Source organism: Ictalurus punctatus, chromosome 17, assembly GCF_001660625.3.
Source record: "Ictalurus punctatus breed USDA103 chromosome 17, Coco_2.0, whole genome shotgun sequence".
Taxonomy (NCBI): Eukaryota; Metazoa; Chordata; class Actinopteri; order Siluriformes; family Ictaluridae; genus Ictalurus; species Ictalurus punctatus.
The window spans coordinates 24887951-24902692 of record NC_030432.2 but is presented as its reverse complement, the minus strand read 5'-3'; the positions used below and the strand labels follow the sequence as shown (position 1 = coordinate 24902692).

General features: G+C 44.6%; 1 protein-coding gene across 6 annotated transcripts in view; it reads right to left on the bottom strand.

Annotated features, from left to right (window-relative positions):
- fam110b (family with sequence similarity 110 member B) overlaps positions 1–14710 on the bottom strand; it is a 33094-nt gene extending 18384 nt beyond the window's left edge. For 3 of the 6 annotated variants that reach the window (XM_047161299.2, XM_047161300.2, XM_017491178.3), the window contains exon 1: positions 14411–14620. The gene's annotated coding sequence lies outside the window, so the exon portion shown is untranslated. Of the gene's footprint in view, positions 1–12075; positions 12134–14410; positions 14621–14651 lie in introns of those variants that run through there. The other 3 variants (XM_053687287.1, XM_017491177.3, XM_017491176.3) reach the window with 3 other exon arrangements.
- Between the last annotated feature and the right edge of the window lie 32 nt (positions 14711–14742).

Here is a 14742-nt window from a genome sequence, read left to right as displayed (position 1 = left end):
ATAATGTAACAGCACGAGCACGTGAATATCGTATAACCCTGCGCTACTGAAAACACCACCTCCTGACCAATCAAGATTCAGAATTCAGCAGCGCCGTGCGAGACGTGTAATCGGATTTAAAAGCACAGTTAGTTGTAAACCCGGTCCGCCGAATGCAGGTGCCCGCGATGTCTAGAGGATTTTGGGGTCAAACAGCAGCAGTGACTTTTATCTCGATCCTGAAAGTGTTTCAATAACACAACCCACTGTACAAACAAACAAATAAAGCGTTGTAGTGTCACTTCTCCATCTCACTACACACACCTCTAAAATCAGGGCATTGTGACAGGCTTCTGAGGCAAATCACTGACACTCTCTCTCTCTCACACACACACACACACACACACACACACACACACACACAAAAAAGGAGAAAGCATCAGACACAACATCCACACTATATGGACTACACCTCCTGTTGCGATTCTGTTACTCCGTATTAGGAGTGTGGTAAACGTTAGGACACTGCTGGTTACACCACACTGATCTTAAACTCCGGACTCCGATTGGTCGTCGGGTGTTTCTCCATTTTCTCTAACAGCAGCTCGGACGCTAGCGCAGGTTTATATTAACGCGCTCGCTCGAATACGTTATGGTTTCTATAGTAACAGCTCCTCCACAGGGACGTGTTCTTGATGATGTGGTGTTTTATAGTTTTCTGTAAAAAGAGAAATGTGTTTATGTAACGGTGATGGAAGGAGTCTCCAGTGTCAGCGCTTTGGAACAGTCAGAGGTAAATTAACACAAGAGTGTCTTCTCGTAAACACTGAACACGTGAACGTATTTAAATGTAAGTTCTAAAGCTTATTAAGTAACGATTACAGGATTCCTCATGGATGTGGAAGGTCTTAATGATGTATCGTTTCACCTGATCGAATCTAAACACACGTCATCTGCTCGCTGCGCGTCCTTTACTCATCCGGCATGAATCACTGACGGTAATAACAACCATCACACACGCCACTTCACACAAGTGCTGCAGCCCCGCTGTGTACTGACCTTTACTGGGGCGTCGGGTGCGTGCGTGCACGCTCATACACACACACACACACACACACACACACACACACACACACAGGGCGGTGGATGGAACGCAGAATTACAGCCAGCCAGCCGTGTTATCAACTGAGTGCTGGAGTCAACTCACACACACTGGGCTTGCGACCAAAACACACACACTCGCTCTGTCTCCTTTCTCTCGCTCTGTCTCCTTTCTCTCGCTCTGTCTTCTCTCGCTCTGTCTTCTCTCTCTCTCTCCCCCTCTCTCTCTCTCGTCAGTCAGCAGAGGGAGTTGCAGAATATCGGCCATGTTAAATTTTCACACACGAATTCTTTTAAGTGCACTATACGACAAAACACTTCATGCACCACACATGACTACACACACTCATCACCACACACAGGTCATGCGTGTTTGTAGATTATCATAGTCTTCATCTGAGATTATCATAGTCTTCATCTGAGATTATCATTAAGACATGGATATAGTTACATTTGGCTTAGATAAATGACAATTAAGCTTGACCTAGGCCAACACAACCTAACTTCAATCCCCACACCCCCCACACCCTCAACCCTCACATCCGCACAACCCCCACACTCTCAACCTTCCTCACGTCCTCTCAACCCCCACACCCTCACCCCTCACAAACTCACAACCCCCACACCCTCACAACCCCCACACCCTCAACCCTCACAAACCCCACACCCTCACAATCCCCACATCCTCAACCCTCACAAACTCACAACCCCCACACCCTCACAACCCCCACACCCTCAACCCTCACAAACTCACAACCCCCACACCCTCACAATTCCCACGCCCACACAACCCCCACATCCGCTCAACCATCGCAACCCCCACATCCGCTCAACCATCGCAACCCCCACATCCGCTCAACCATCGCAACCCCCACATCCGCTCAACCATCGCAACCCCCACATCCGCTCAACCATCACAACCCCCAAACCCTCACAATTCCCACGCCCACACAACCCCCACATACGCTGAACCATCACAACCCCACATCTGCACAACCCTCACAACCTCATCCCCCACATCCGCACAATCCCCACACCCTCAACCCTCACAATCCCCACATCCACACAACCCCCACACCCTCAACCATCACAACCCCCACATCTGCAACCATCACAACCCCACATCTGCACAGCCCCCACAACCTCAACAACCTCAACCCCCACAGCCACACAACCCCCAAAGCCTCAACCATCAGATCTGCCACCCCTGCACTAAGGAATTTAGGCTTCTAGATAGAAACATTAAAGGTTCCACTAGAGGAACAACCAAAGTCCTCTCAACTTGGAAGCACACTCAAGTCTTCTATACTTTACCATTTCCCCACCCTAAAGCGTGTAACCCTGACCCCTGGCCTTAGCCCTGCAGCATCCTCATATTAATGTCCAAGTGTTCTTAAAAGTTATAACAATTTTGTAGGGCTTAGTAAACATACAACAAACATTATTTTCCCACATCCTCAATCCTTATATTAACGGTTTATACGTCAAACCAAATCTGCGCATTGAGCAAGGTCCTCTCAAATTCACCACCATTCCAAAACATAATCAGAACATCCTTCTAATATTTCCTGCATCACACTAGCGAGCACACCGAAATCTACTAGAGGCATTTACTAAAGTTGGACGTGCCTGGATGTGTGTGTGTGTGTGTGTGTGTGTGTGTGTGTGTGTGTGTTTGCGAGAGAGTGAAAAAAACGGGAAGTCTGGGGCGAGTCAGAGCGTTTAATCCCTCCATAAGCCCAAAACATGCACCTTCTTTAGAGAGAGATTCTGACCGCAGGCTGCGATTCATCAGAGACACCAACGCTGGAAAAATCCGCAGCGCAGCAGAAGCTCCAGCTCACAGCGAGGCATGTTTCATAACGTTCTCCAGGAGGATTAAACCCGGCCTACATCATCCTGTTTATACGCATGCACACGCTCACACGTACAGAAGCAGGGACCTACTCAGGCCTGTATCTCCGAGAATGAAGATACGGATGAACTCGATCCAACCTGCACATGGAGAACTTCACTCCGACATTTATACACAAACACTCAAACTCCCACCTTCTCCACTTCAGCTCTCGCATCCATACCATCATTCCTTTATTCTTCCACGTGTCAGTTTCAGAGAGACCGCTCAAACCAACACGCATCACACACACTAATTAATCAAACCTGATGCAAAACATAACATTACAAAATGAGAAATACCACAAAGTGTAGGTAAGTGAAGGAGAGATCTCAAATAAAAGAAAATAAATAATCAAGTCTATGGCCAAGCGTTAAATACACGATCTAGATGGACAGATAGATAGATAGATAGATAGATAGATAGATAGATAATAAAAACCAACAAAGTAATGAAAGGAAAAAGTAAGAAAAGAAAGAAAGAAAGGAGTTGAAAAGAGAAAGAAAGGAGTTGAGAGGAAAAACAAAAAGGAGCTGAAAAAGAAAGAAGCAGAAAAGAAAGAAATAAAGAACTATAAACCAGTTAAGACCAGTTTAAAATGATAAGTTGAGGGGTTTATAATGAACGTTTCTCTGTGCATTATTAAAAGGGTAAAAGAGTAAAAGTAAAAACTTTGGGGGATTTTGGAATCCAGTGAAGCAGCACCTCGTAACGAGACGTGAGGATTTACAGATCTGATCCCGAGCTTCTCAGTCCAATCCACAACACACATCATCTCTGTTTTTAGTCCAATCTTAAATTTCTGATTTCTTGACGGTAGTTTATCTGTAAACCTCGTCTCTCACTACTAAGCTAGTTAGCGATAATGTTAGCTAATCCTGCTAGTGTAAATAATAAAAATGTCCTGCATCTGATCTAATAAAGGAGCAGAATCTTTCTTCGATTGATGAGGGGGAGGAAAAAACAAACAAACCAGACTCACGTGTTGAAGCTTGCCGTGTGGTCAGGACGGCGATGGCGAACTTAAAGAGCTGGCGTATGAGGAAGCACACGATCACAGTACACATGGCTCGGCATATTTCACGGCACGTTCACCTTCGCAAAAACCTTCGCGGCTCTGCACCCGAGAGCGTCTCGCACATAAAGACCAAACACAGGGGGACGGCGGTTCACCTTCCGTTAGGCTAATCCAGTCAGAGCGACTTTGCTAAATCAGTGCGTCAGGAGCGGCTTACAGCTCTGGAGCAACATCATACAAACAATTCGTCTGGTCCACTGAAGTCATACACTCCCCTCCAAAACTATTGGAACAGCAAGGCGGATTCATTCGATTTTTGCTGTAGACTGAAGACATTTGGGTTTTGGAGAGCACTGTGCTGGTAGCTTAGCAGAAATTATCACATTTTTCAAGCCCACGTATTGGAACCTGACTGGAATTAGCCATGCCGTAAAACAAATGCTAACTATCTTTTAAACTTCATCATCAAAACGCCATCGTATGAGACGAACAGGAACTGGAAGGAACTAGCGGAGAAAGAAAAAAGTTTGGAGGACAGAAGTTAACAGTAGCTCAGAGGGAAAGTGGCACAAGTATAATGAGAGCTGGAAGCTGGGACATGTGTGAAGGACTGAGAGTGAGTAGTGTGTGTGTGCGTGTGTGTGTGTGTGTGCGTGCGTGCGTATATAATCCAGTCAGAGCAGCATGGACACCAGGTTCCTGCAGGATTAGCGAATCAGCAGCGCTCTCGCGGCCCAAAGTTCAGTTGAAGTCGGGCTAAACTCATAATCTCAAGCTTTATGACGACCTTCAGGGTGAAGAGAACGATTATAGAGCGATGACAGGAGAGGACGCCGAGGTGAAGGTCACGCAAAACACCATCCCCCCAAAGCATTAAAACCAGGAAAGGTGGTGCTCGGAGAGGAAATAAAAGTAGAGTGAGATGAAACGGAGCCCAGAAGCGAGTAAATCATGAGTCATCCTTAACCTCCGCAAACACGAGTCAGTGAGCTGTGGAGAAAACTGTGAAGAATCTTAATCTAAACAACCACCAAAAAAATATATATTTTCATTCTCCAAAGAGGATAAATGAGAAAAACAGCCTTGGACACAAAGCAGTATAGTACTGTCTAGATTTAGGGTGGGGCTGAAGATAATAGGCACCGAAGACCCACCTACCTTCACTGGAAAAAGACTGCCCAAGGACACACCTACCTTCACTGGAAACACTGCCTAAGCACACACCTACTCCATGGGAAAGACTGCCCAAAGACACGCCTCCCTTCACTGGAAACACTGCCCAAGGACACGCCTACTTCATGGGAAAGACTGCCCAAAGACACGCCTCCCTTCACTGGAAACACTGCCCAAGGACACGCCTACTTCATGGGAAAGACTGCCCAAGATCACGCCTCATTCGGTGAGAATTACTGTCCCAGGTCACGCCTACAGCACTAGATCTGACAGGCACAAAACCTGCCTCCATCAGTGAGACAGACTGACCAAGGACACGCCTCCGACTCTAGGACTGACAGGCACATGGGCACGCCTACTTCACTGGGAATGACATACATATACACATACACACAGGTTGTATATGCAGACTCAAAGATGTACCTTCCGCAATCTGATGACATACAGGCTTCAGAAGTTTGTGCACCTCTGCATTCTCCAAAACAAAATCAATAATTCAAACATGAGCAGCATCTGTATACATACTGCAACACGTCGGGTATTTATGAGATTCAAATATAGCACAAAGACAAAATGTGGTTTACTCAGAAAGCTGTGTAATGACTGTTAACGTGGCAATTAATCACGATTCTGACAAGAGTGAGTCAGACCAGTGCTCGAGAATATGGATTTACAGAGAACAAGGAGGATGTTTTTAGAGCTGAATCAAAATACAGAGATTCGTGACTAATACAAGTGAAAAAGCACACGTTATTTTAATCTCAGGTTAGACACGCATCACCCAAAACAACCTAAACACATTAACGTGACCAGAACAGACCCTATTCGTCATCATCCTGTTTCCGTATCAATAAAAGTCGAGTAAAATGTCAGAGACACAGACGTGACGTAGCGGTCCAGATTACTGAATAATACCATGAGGGTTTGGTTTAACCCACATTAACACAGTTAACCAGTCCGGCCCGGGACAGAAAAATGTCTCAATGGCCAAAAGAAATAAAAACACACTTATAATTATAAATATATAAATATACCCCCTTCCACCTTACCCCTTGGCTGGTTTGGAGGATTTGGGTCACTCTAATCCTCCCGTCAGACCGATCACACACAGATCAGCAGTTCAGTGTTTACTTCACCAACCCTCACACTCATTTAAACCCAGCTTACAGTTCGGCTCTCCACTAATAGAACTAATATTAACTAATAGAAAGAAAAATCGTCTCAGTGTATTCTTCTTCTTCATGGGCAAATCCATGCATCCCTGCTTTGCATCCAGTCTTTCTAGGACAGGTTCCAGATTCAACATACCCCTGAATTGGACAAGAGGGCACAAACAATGAATGAAGGGTTTTTTTTTTTTTGCTTTTAGTAAAATCTTGTAAGTGTTCAGAAACTATAACCCAAAAGCGACAGGGGGGCCATTTATTTCCTTTGCCAGGCCAGGACATGGGGACGTTTCCTGTTCTATTCTACACAGCAACAGGGCAACGAAGACACAAGGGGACATGGAACAGGAAGACAGAATAACATGGGAGACACGGCTAACAATGTGACACGGGTAGGCTGTCGTGGCAACAAAAAGCACCAGGATGACGAAGACAAGCGACGTGTGATAGAGAGACAAGACAACAATGAAATAATGTACGCAATAACGTACGTACAGGCTGACACAGACACAAATGACAGAATAAGGCAGGGACAGTGAGACAGGGCAACAATGAGACAAGTGACACAACAAGACAAGCAAACAGTTGACATGGCAACAACATGACAAGCCACAGGACAGCAGAGCAACAAGGCAGATGGGTGTAACAGTGTGACACTGGAGCAGGGCAACAGGGGGTCACAGCAACCAGCAACAAAGGAACGAGAGGCGGGGCCACGAGGAGGGCGAGAGGCGGGGCCACGAGGAAAACATCACACCCATTCTACGATTTCTTATTAGAACTTAAAAATAAAAAGCTGAACAGGCCACACCTAGAAGCAACAAACCTGTCAAAATAAATAAATAAAAATATATAAACACATCACCTAGTTCAGAGCTAAAAACAGTTCTCAGTAGTAAACTCAGGCTTTTGGACCGGACTATAAATAGCGCTGCAGAGAAATGTGAAGAGCTTCATGAAGAGAAGCGAGATTGTGTCGGCTGAAGGGAAAGCAGCAGACCTGCAGAACCATGAGCACAAATAAAGCAGTCTTTTTTAAAAAAAAAAATAACAGACTATCAGGGTCTTAATAAAAATAAAAATAAAAATAAGCCAGCAAATACAAGTATAATCTGCAGGATCGATTTTAATAAGCTTTTATCATCATCATCATCATCCCGTACATCTTCATGTTTACAGCTGGATGAAACAGAGCCTCGAGGGATGGACAGTGCAACAAGCACAACCTTACACAAGGTAATAACACGGTACGAGCAGAACCACACAATCCGACGATAAGAGAAGCGATTGATTCAGATGGATGTGATGTACAATAAGAACTGGGATTTTATCAGTCAAAGATCAAACCAGGAAAAACTTCATTAACTGGAGAAATTAAAGTAGAAGCAGCAGTAGAAGAACTGGAGGCCACATGTGATCATACATAAAATCAGAGGAAGGTGGACATCGTGCCTGATCGTGGAAGAGGAACGAGGCTTGGCACTCGATCCAGGCTCCTGTAGGGCACGGCGGTCGGCGCCATCTGTCGAGCGGTTCGCACTCTCAGCAGTGTCCACGGGCTTTAATCCTCCTTCTTCTGAACCTGGTGCTGGATCCGGATTCTTCCAACAAGCATGCCAGCAGGATCTGGTAATCAAGACCTACTCTGCATCCTCGTGCCTGCGGATGGGTCAGCGAGTCTTTCGGTCCTCATGGCAGAATCAGGAGGTCCGATCGGCAACGTACGACCCAATACCGCGACGAGGAAACGTCAGGTAACTCGGCAACTGGATTCCAGTCCAGCGCGGGAATGTTGGAAAACTGTATCTAATAGTCTCGTCAAGATAAACCATATTATTGTCATTTTAAGACCCTTTTATGCCACCGATATAATTATGATATAATATCAGAATAACGCAAGTGCGTCCGTTCCATCAGCAATGAACTTTTAATACTTAAGAATATTCAGTCACTCGTACTGGAAAATCAAAAAACCTGTCGATTTTGTCTTCTGACAAAAATATTGATATTTTTATCAATATAGTGCGTTTTTAATATCCAGCGAGTCATTTTTCCAGCAGTGTGTTTGAATTAAAGTGCACCTATTATGGTTTTTCAGATATTCCCTTTCATGTAGTGTGTTATAGAGCGGTTTGTGAATGTAAAAAGTCTGCAAAGTTTTAAAAAAATCAAAGTGCAGGACAAACGGAGTTATCGACTCCCAAAAAAAGGAACCGGTTCTGAACAGCTGAATCGACTCGTTAGTGATTCCAGACTTTACCTACGTAGGTTTATAACGAAAAACCCCGCCTCTGGTCTTCATCGGCTGCTGGTGACAGACGGAGCCGAAACTCGTTACGGTAGTGGGAGTTTCCTTTCTGAAACACACCGTCAGTGGTAGACCAATCACAACAGACCGGGACAGCTGACCAATCAGAGCAGAGTATGCTCTCTGAAACTCGAACGCGAACGGTTCCTGCATCCGAACATGCGTTTTTATCTCCAGTTCGAGGAATATACGGAGTCGGAATTTTAATCCGAGAACTCTAGAGCAGACGAGAGGACCACGGCTAAAACGCTGGCAGCGTTGGGATGAATTGCATCATCACACAGTTCAGAGCCGTTCCTCTAGGTACGTAGGTGAGGTATAAACACGGTGGCACGCGCCTTTATAGGAAAGTCATCCTGTTCAGGGTGGTGCGATCAAGCGGCGCTACCGTCAACACTCCTACGTTGATTATTTTCCCTTAACAGCACGTCCCTGAGCGGTTTATTCCTCTCGTGCTTCTTCTATTTATGAACGATGACCGCTTATAAACGAAAACATCGTGTTACACTTTTATCACTTTAAACAAACATTTCCTTTCAGTGTTCAGAAACAAGTTAGTTCCAGTTCTCACTGACATCACAGGAGACATAAACATTAAAGTTCCGTCACCAGCCTTTAATTTTCCCCTTCTCTCGATGATTTAAAAAAAAAAAAAAAAAAAAAAAGCCACAGCCATGAAGCGTAAACTCGTCTGTCCTGAAGATTAAAGTTACAGCTTTACCTGTAAATCTTCCAACACTGGAGACTCCTTCCGTTTAACGTGCACAATATCAAAGATTTGATCATATATGAACTTGACAAATCGCTATGAACGAGCCGTTGCTATAGAAACTGTAATGCGTTAATATAAACCTGTGCTACGGAGCCGCTGCAGAACTGTAGACAATGATTCAACACCTGACCACCAATCACAGTCCAGAATTCTACAGCGCTGTGGTATGAAAAAAAAAGGTTTACAACTGAATTACTGTAATATTTTATTTATTTTTATTTTTTTAAAAACGACTACATTCTGCCTTTCCCTCTCTCTCTCTCTCTCTCTCACCTGTGACTGACGGCAGTCCCGGTCTGACTCGGACGAGACAGGAATATCTGTTTAACGTGACATCTAACAGGAGTGTATCCGTGTACTCATACACAGGGGTGAGACCGTTGCGTTGGAATTAGTGTGTGTACGAGTCGTGTCTAAAAGCCAAAAAGATGGGTTCTGCTCACTCACCTGATACACAGGAGGACGCGAGAGGATCCTGGAACGTCCGGAATATCTGCTCAGACGCCACCGGCGAAAAATGCTGACCACGCAGGCACGTACTTTACGTTTCAATTGTTTTCATGACAGGAATATTGAGAGTGATGCATACTGCAATGTGTCACGTTCCTGATTAGCAAGACACACCTTCAATTGGGATTATGAGAAAAAAAAAAAACCCAACACTTTCCTGTTGTTATTTCTTACACACCATGCATGAAAAAGGGCACTCTGGGATGGGCAGGTGGCCCAAAAGCACACACACACACACACACACACACACACACACACACACACACACACACACACACACGGGTACATTACCGAGGTCTGCTGGGGGTCGGGCTTTGCAGCTGCATCCCCCATTGATGTGAGGAATAAAGCAGATGGGTCTAAAACAACCCGAGAGAACACACACACACACACACACACACACACACACACACACACACACACACACACACAGAGTATAACGCCTTCACCACCAGTCGAGTTGTACGATCAAAGCAAGCGTATCGTACACTTCTACAGAGGTCTGTGCTAGATCAGATCAGACTTGCCAACCGTGCCAAACACAGAATGACGATGCTCCTGTGTACAAAGCGAGCTCCATGAAGACACGGTGTGTGAAGGTTGGAAGAAGGTAGAAGAACTCGAGTGTCGAACAGATCCCTGACCTCAGCCCCACTGAACACCTTTGGGATGAACTGGAACTGGAGTCTCTCCACATCAACATCAGTGCCTGACCTCAACCTCACTAACGCTCTCGTAGCTGAATGACCACCACAAATCCCCACAGCCACGCCCCCAAATCCCCACAGCCACGCCCCCAAATCCCCACAGCCACGCCCCCAAATCCCCACAGCCACGCCCCCAAATCCCCACAGCCACGCCCCCAAATCCCCACAGCCACGCCCCAAATCCCCACAGCCACGCCCCCAAATCTAGAGGAAAGACTTCCCAGAAGAGTGGAGCGCATTATAACAGGAAAGATGGAATTAATCTGGAAGGAGATGTTCAACAAGGACATCTGTATGTGATGTTCAGGGGTGCACATACTTTTGGCCTGATCGTGTGCTTAAAAGTTAGCTAAGCGGAACCTACACAGATTGATTGTTTTGAGTTCGTGAACGTGAAATAAAAACATTCTTGATTTTCCGAGACAGAAGGCAATGACGCTACGCCACGTCGCCGCGTCTTTCTGCGGGGAAGTCCAAGTCATACGGAGAGGATCAGACGATACATTACTTACGCCAGATCTCCTACGCCAAACGCCTGAAGCTTGGCAGGACTGCGTTACAGATACGTCTCCGTGTCAGAAACACAAACATGGAGGAATTCAGTCTTAATAAAAGCCGTTTATTAAAAAGGTTCTTATCTTACACAGAAACGTTCGACTGAACCTTTCGGTCAGGAAGGACACCGGCACCTCCAGAGGAACGCCTGAAGAACCCGTAGGAAGAGAAACTCGGCCTTAGAAAAATAAACGTTCCTTAAGGGTTCTTATCCATCACAAAACGTCCTCCAGAGAGACTGAAGAACCCGTAAGAGTTCTACATTTTTAAGACTGTAGATTGACCGTGTCATGTTTTTGTTTGTCTCTCGAATCGCTCAGGAAAGATAAACAAAAACAAAAACACCATGTGAAATATTTCCTAAAATGTCAATGTCGGACGTCTTTTTAAAAAAAACTGTTCCTAAAGCAAAACTTGCAAGAAATGACATTTAAATAGTCAGAACATTCTCAGTGAAACAAACAAACAAACAAACAAACAAACAAACAAACAAACAAACAAACATCTCATTTGCATTTTAGTCATCTATATTCATAAAGCCGACTGAAAACTTTGCTGCGGTCCAGAATCGGACGCAACCACAAAGACAGCCACGACTGCGGTTTCACTTCTGCGGTCAAAACATCCCTCATGTGTCATAAACAGTGAGCAAAACTAAACGCACCCCCACGTCCCTGGGTTAGACTCAGCCTTCAGCTTGTAAATCACAGCGGATAAAAGCGTCCGCTAAATGAACAAATGCAAATCGATGCAATCTTCATTTAGTTCGACGCCTCACAAACCGCTCTGTGCGTGTGTGTGTGTTTCTGATGCCCAAAATGGAGACTCAGGCGTTCTTTTTCTTTTCTTTTTTTACAGAGGGAATCTGTCTGTCTGCATTTTCATCCATTACCTCTGAACACTGCTCGTTTCCGCATGACGCTTCTGCTTAAGTCATCATGGCATTCCGACTGTAATCGCACTCCACAAAAGAAACACACACACACACACACACACACACACACACACACACACACACACACACACACAGAGAGAGAGAGATCGGTGTTACAGCAGCCATGTGCCAAAAGTCAGTTATATGGCTTCATGTTCTCACATCTGTACGTGTTATGTCATGTGCTTTACATACTGTACGTCATGTTTAACACGTGTACGTGTACTCTGACACACTTTAAGTAACATTTTTAAGGCGGTCTACGTAGAATTAAGAGTTAACAGGATGGTGTTAAAAAAATTAGCACCCCGAAATGGATTACGTTCCTAGAACAGCACGTCCCCGAGTGTTTTATTTTACTGTATTAACAAACGGCATGTTGTACGTTTTATACATTCGTAGTTACACACGCTCCTGCGAACGAGCCGTTACTATAGAAACGGCAACGCATTAATATATAGAACGAGCGCGTTAACATAAACCCGTGATTTACGGCCGTGATACCGTCAGGGCTGCTGTTCTAGAACACTAATCAACACCTTCCGACCAACAGCGCCATGGTACTAACAGCTGTAAACAAACCAAGACGGCGCTTAACTGGAAAAGAAATATATTTATATTAGTCGAAACCTCAATCTGCACGTCTGTTCAGAAAACATATCCCAGTTCTGTTGATCTATTTGAACAATTCACCTTCTAAACATACAGCTTTAAGCGCTAGTTAAAAATCTGGAAATTAAAACAGCAGTCTGTAATATTTAGAGCCCTCTGCTGGCTAGGAGTGGAATTATGATGATAAAATGAGCTGCAATTAAAACGGACATCAACCAACCCAACATCACTGCCTCTTTGAGTTGCTCTTTAAAGAGCTGAAACTGGGGCGGAGCTTATTTCAGGGCCAGAAAAAATGCAAACAGAAACCTGAATGAAAAAAAACCTAGCCAGATCAACAGCACTGCAATAAAACAAATGTTTTTTTCCTGACGTATTATTTTAAAGTTATATGATTATTATGTGTCTAGAAACACTTTAAATTTTACAAACTGCAGCTTTAACGATTCCCACACGTCAACAAAAGGCAAGAAATGACAGTGAGCATGGGAAACGCCCATAATTGACACCTTTTATTCTATAAACTTGCTGCATTTCAGTATTATTATTATTAGCATTATTATTAATAATAATAATTAATAATAATAATGATAATAATAATAAAAAAATCACACCAATACATTGTCTCACCTCTAAAAGCTCATTCTCTTAAGATTCTCCATGCTAAAAGAAGACGAGATGAACTTCTCGTCCTGACACTAGTTGCTCTAACTGACAGAAATACGAGTCATGTTTCTCACACCACCACCCCCCCCACACACCCCAGGGCAGCAGAAGAACAAGGCCACACAGGACGTGTTCTGATTACAGCCATGATTTCAGACCTTGTGTGTTTTTGCCCCCGCCCCCCCATCCATCCATATAGCCATTTTAATCCTAATACTCTGATGTAACTCTAAGGCTGGAAGTGTGGAGCTCCGTGTCAGGCACCGAGCTGCTGTCGAGAGTCAGAAGGTGCAGGAAGGTGTTTTCTCATGAGGCTTTGTGCTTGGGAACAGCTTGGTTCCTTCACCTCTTAGTTTCGCGTGACGGCATGTTTCCTTCACCTCGTGTGCACCCTCCGTCGAGTGCGCGACCCATTTTTCTTTCAGTAAGCTGAAACCTGAGTAAAATGTTAAATGTTTAGAAAAAAGGTGAGGAACCTTGAAAGGAACCTTGATGGAACCACATTATAATGCATTACATTATTATAGACAGATAGGTATCGATGATGTGCCGATATACGATGGACCTGGTGGTGCAAACATTCAACTCCAAACATCACCGCATACCTACAGGGGCTAAAATAAAGCCCATCATCCAGCATGTGGAGGTTTTGGGTTAAAATGCACCATGACAGCAGCAGCAGTTATTGATCCTCCTTTAAGGGTGCAACAGCTCCCAGTCCAGCACACATGAAACCCAGAACCCATGCATGACCTGGATCAAGACCTGCTATGAACCATGCATATGTTAGTACACCCTCAGATGTCCAATCAGAGGTCAGAGTGTGAGGAAATCCACCTCCTCCAGATCCTGATCCATTTCCATGGAATTATGGATGAGAGCAGATGAACAATAGAGGAGGATGGATGCATTGAAGCAGACACACGCCACTGGTTTCCTCTACTAAAAACAAACACCTCGCTACCTGAATGAACTCGTCATCAAACTAAAACATTACACAAACTCATAAACTCACCTTAAGTGCGAAAAACAGATGAGCACAGACCCGAGGATGCTCGACGTTCCCTATTAACCGACTTCAGAGCCTTGGCTTTGGGCAGCAACAAACTGGCTTATTGAAGCCTTGCTGCATTGGGACTCTTCATTCTCAGCGAACTGAGGGGGGGATCAAAAACACAACCAATTTGATTACGTGTACATCACACATTTATCCTTATGTATCGAATCCATAATTACTCATTAGTACACGTACTAACCACTACACGCGCTTGTAATTTTTTTAAACATACACCGATCCGGTTTAACGTTTTTCCCCAAAACGCGTCTCCCCTATTTCCCACAATCCCG